This window comes from Scylla paramamosain, chromosome 44 (assembly GCF_035594125.1).
Source record: "Scylla paramamosain isolate STU-SP2022 chromosome 44, ASM3559412v1, whole genome shotgun sequence".
NCBI classification, from domain to species: Eukaryota; Metazoa; Arthropoda; class Malacostraca; order Decapoda; family Portunidae; genus Scylla; species Scylla paramamosain.
Window position 1 is genome coordinate 5162515 of NC_087194.1, and position 5323 is coordinate 5167837.

A 5323-nucleotide genomic window follows, 5' to 3' on the forward strand; every position below is an offset into this window, starting at 1 on the left:
TTACAGATACTCTTACTTGATACATTTTCCTCCTGGTTGTAGATTTCACTACGTCTCAAGCACGTCACAAGATCTAAAGATTCAAAATGACGAATTTGAAATATTTGGTATCAGAACGTACCCGAGTTATCATTCAGTTGTGTCACCAGACAAATCTTTTCCATCAGCAAGATCACTCTCTCAAAAAGCGACCCCCCGTTACTGTCAGATCAACAAGAAGCGTAAAGAATGTGTATGGAATGTGATAAAAGAATTAGTTTTCAGCAAGAGAAGTAGCTCGGGAAAATATGAATTTGATACTGTCTTTGTAAAGGCAGAAGGATTTGATAATTTCTTTGCAAATATAGGAAATACAACATATGACTTAACGCAGCAGACATTACAGTGTAATCAGTCATTCCACCTGGACCTTTCTTTTATAAACTGCATCAGTGTGACTGAAAAATTCAGACCCAAGCCGGTAGACACCAACACACTCATATTAATAGTCTTAATGAAACTCGTTCTGTGGGCTCTGATGGAATTTCGCTCAAATTCATCAAGGATGCCTTATATTTTATTGCACTTTACCTAACATGCATCACAAATAGCTCAGTTGTTACCGGTGTATTTTCTCAGGCTTGGAAAAACGCTTATGTCGTTCCTTTGCTAAAGAAAGGTTATTTTAATGATGTAAACAATTATCGTCCTGTTTCTCTTTTTTTCCGGTGCTTTCCAAGGTATTGGAAAAAATGCATGTCAGCTGCTTTTATAATTTTTAGAGGATAACAAAATACCTTTCTAACAGCCAGCATGGCTTTAGACCTAATCTCTCTACTGAGTCTGCGCTTACTATTTTAACAGATAATATTTACAATAATATTGACCATAAGAGAGTGTAATTGTTGACGTTATGTGATTTGTCTTAAGTATTCGACAGAATCAGCCATGATATCCTAAGAAAATGATATGACCTCAATATAGACTCCTGGTTCAACAACTATTTATGCAATAGAACTCAGTCAGTCAAACTGCAAAGGGCAACATCTACCAAAGTAAATGTTCATTTCGGCGTCCCTCAAGGCTCCATCCTTGGCCCAGTATTGTTCACCGTACATGTTAATGACATGGCTAAGTGCATCAGTGACTACTTTTGTTCAGTATGTGGATGACACTCAGTTTCTTCACAGTGGTCTTATAGCAGACCTAGAGAGTATCATTAAAGAAACCGAAACCATCTTTGTTAAGGCAAAAGAATATTTTCTCAAGAATGGATTAATGATCAACACTAATAAAATACAGTGCATATTTCTCGGCAGCAGACAGTTGTTGTCACAGGTGCCTGAGGACACTGATTAGGTTTGATGATACTCGCATCCATCCGAGCACCTATGTAAAGAATTTAGGCTTATACATGGATAGATACTTGATTTTTTATGTGCACATCAACGAATTAAGCAAATAAGTAATGGGAATGCTTCTGTACATAAACCAGAACTTTGACAAAGCAAGCAGAACTTGCAGAGGCTCGTTTTGAGCATCATAAATTATTGCATAAGAATTCGGGGCACCACCAACACTACTTCCCTAAAGAAAGCTCAGAATTTGCAAAATTTTGCCGCCAGAATTGCAGTAGGAGGCATAAGGAAGCATGATTGTGCATCCCCAGCCTTCAGGGAACTAGGCTGGCTGAAAATAAAACAAAAGCACATCTACGATGTAAATATTGCCATGTATAAGGCACTTCATAACCTGTACCCCGACTGGCTCCACTCCTTCCAAACCGTGAACCAGACAACTAATGGAATCACCAGACAACAAAGTTACCTTGTTATTACCAGAAGCAAGACAAACACCAGTGCCAAAGCTTTTAATATCATGGTGCCCAAAAACTGGAACTTTTTACCAAATAGCGTCACTAGTGCGAGGACACTTTCCCATAATTCAAATCCAGTCTAGTCAACCATCTATCAGAAAATACAGACGATGTGTAGTGGACCATACCCTGGTGTTGACAACTCTTTTTCTGTAATATATATATATATATATATATATATATATATATATATATATATATATATATATATATATATATATATATATATATATATATATATATATATATATATATTTTATTTATTTATTTATTTTTTTCATTATAAACTTCGTTTTACTATGACTATGACAATGTTTTAAATTTTACTAAAAAGTATTTTTCTGTATTTGTATTTTTTATCTAGTTCTTTACCTTTGTTTTACTCTATGCTCGTTTACTATAGACTTTTATTAGCGCACTCTTATGTTTATCAATGAATTTTACTCGTTTTAATACTAATCATTAGGGCAATATTGTACATAAAAGCAATTGGATTTACTGTGATACCACTACATGCCTGTATATATGTGCATATTTATATATAATCGTTTTCAGGGTATTTTATAATGTATATAATTTGACTTGTAGACCATAGTCTACTAAATTCAATGATTTTAATAGCCACTACCATGTGAAAAATAAAGGAATTTGAATTTGAATTTGGTCCTTTGACGACATTTCTGTGTATATCTATCTCTCTTCATCATAGGCCGTGCACATCAAACTGTTAATTAAGTGTTAACAAGTTCCTCCACCAAACACATTTAACACGAGGGAGCATAGGCTATTTGTGTCTCTTGTCGTTTGCATACTGGAAGGATTGTGACACGTATTCTTAAATTACTAAAGAAAACATGAAATTCCTTTCGGCTTTAAGTTCCTTCTGTATATCAAATGAATTACTGATACAATAAATCTTTCTCTACAGCCGCTCCCGTGTTCATAATTATGGGGTCGCTGTTCCTCACTGGTCTTTTCCATAAGGCTCCATCTTCTGCCTCTTCTCCACTCTCTCTCTCTCTCTCTCTCTCTCTCTCTCTCTCTCTCTCTCTCTCTCTCTCTCTTTCAAATTCTCCACACAGTAATTCCGTTATATTCTAAAGTGTCTGCAATCACATAGCCTAGTGGCACCATATTCTGAAACGCTTCTCGCCGCACCTCCACTACTTACAGACGGTCTTATTGAAGTGACACGGATTTTTAATGGTGTCTATAGTTCTAAGGGTAAATTAACAAAATTTCTACGTTATTAACAGGATAAACACCTTTGAGAAGCCGGCTAATCATCTTTATGACCTTTGAAAATACTCATGGTGTGAGAATAAAGCGTTTCAAAATACGGGCTTGGGTAGCCTAGTCATTACTTATCAAATATCTTTATTCATGCAGTCTAGCTCTTCATGTTGATTAAAAATAGATAGATAGATAGATAGATAGATAGATAGATAGATAGATAGATAGATAGAGAGAGAGAGAGAGAGAGAGAGAGAGAGAGAGAGAGAGAGAGAGAGAGAGAGAGAGAGAGAGAGAGAAACTTATCAATACCAACTCATCTCTTCATTATCGGGTATTGTGATCGTCACCTTCATGCTTATTGCTTAGCTTACTGTTGGTGAAAATTGATGGTTTAAGAGCAGGCCCTCTGTTTTTTTTATTTTTTTGTCACGATTTCCTGTCTAGATTACTTAATACTGACGAGTGATATGTCTGGGGTTACGTTTGAACTGTGCGATGCAAATTTGAGAAAAAATATGGCTCTATGTTTGTGTATTTAATTTACTTATGCATTGTATTTTATTTACATATTCATCTTATTTTATTTTTTTGTTGATTCCCGTCCGGCGGTTGCCAAGAAGGTTCTTCGAGTGCTCCTCGGAATCCTGGTCATGAGATGTAGTACGTGTGTTAGGATAACTTAGCACAACATAATATGCAGCACTGTAACTTCGCCGCGTGCTTACGTGTGCTGTTTGCTGTTGATAAGGGAATGCCTGGGAATACCAGTCCCCACGTATCACTGTTCTAACTGCCTATCTCGACGAAATAGATCTTTATGTTCAGCGGTGTGCGGTGCTTTGTGATGGAAATGGTAGCAAGCTTGCCCTTGCGATGACTTGTGTGTGCTTGTTCAACTGTTTTAATATTTTTTTTTTTTTTTTTTTTAATGTTTTGTTGTTAATACTTGTATGTCGAGCTTTTGGTGTCAAATATTTAGATGTTTATAAATGACAAGAACAACAACAACAACAACAACAGTAATAATAATAATAATAATAATAATAATGATAATAGTAATAATAATCATAATAATAATAAGCGTGTGTGTGTGTGTGTGTTTGAAAGCGTACGCACATATGAGGCTCCAATGCTGTGAACATAAACAAAGCCTGACTGACATAATGAAATAATAAGCAACCTTGGAGAAAGCTCAGGTGCCGGTAGGAGCAGAGCGGCGCAAATAATAATAATAATAATAATAATAATAATAATAATAATAATAATAATAATAATGATAATAATAATAATGTCACAACCTTACAGCTTCTGAAGGAACTGAGACAGACGAAAAGGAAACAAGCAAGCATTTATTGTTGCATAATGCTGTATCACATTCAACATTTGTCGGCTCACTGGATATACGAAGGGTTACTACTTTACTACTGTGTGTGGGATAATGGGAAAGAGACTGAAAGGTGTGTGTGTGTGTGTGTGTGTGTGTGTGTGAATACATTATAATATATATATATATATATATATATATATATATATATATATATATATATATATATATATATATATATATATATATATATATATATATATATATATATATATATATATATATATATATATATATATATATATATATATATATATATATATATATATATATATATATATATATATATATATATTTACTTATTTTTTCCCCTAATGCACCGGAGATTTAGCGAGTGACTGCCGGACAAACAGAAAGACGAAGGTGACGTTCTGTGGTTTGTCTTGCTCTTGTCTCTCCTCCACACAATGTGATATGAAGTGATTGGTGTGAAAGGTTAATTCTGTGTTCAATACTAATGCTTAGAACAATATTCTAAAGGTTATGTGCACCTGCTGAGGTATAACTTTTCTTTTTCTTACTTGTCACAGGAATCCTCGTATATTTCATGTATATACTACATTTGTCAGCTGATATGATTGTCGTGAAGGATATTTGCAGGATGCATAACGATGTAACACACACACACACACACACACACACACACACACACACACACACACCTATACACACACAAAGAAGGAATGCTCAAGGAGCCTCTAGTGTTCGTAGAATAATTGCATGCCAGTGTGTGTGTGTGTGTGTGTGTGCAAACAGCAGGTGCCAAGCGAAGGGTGTGCTGCTCCTGTCAGTAAGCGGGAGGACCTACAGACTCCTCTCCACTCCGCCGGGTCACTTAAACAGACTTA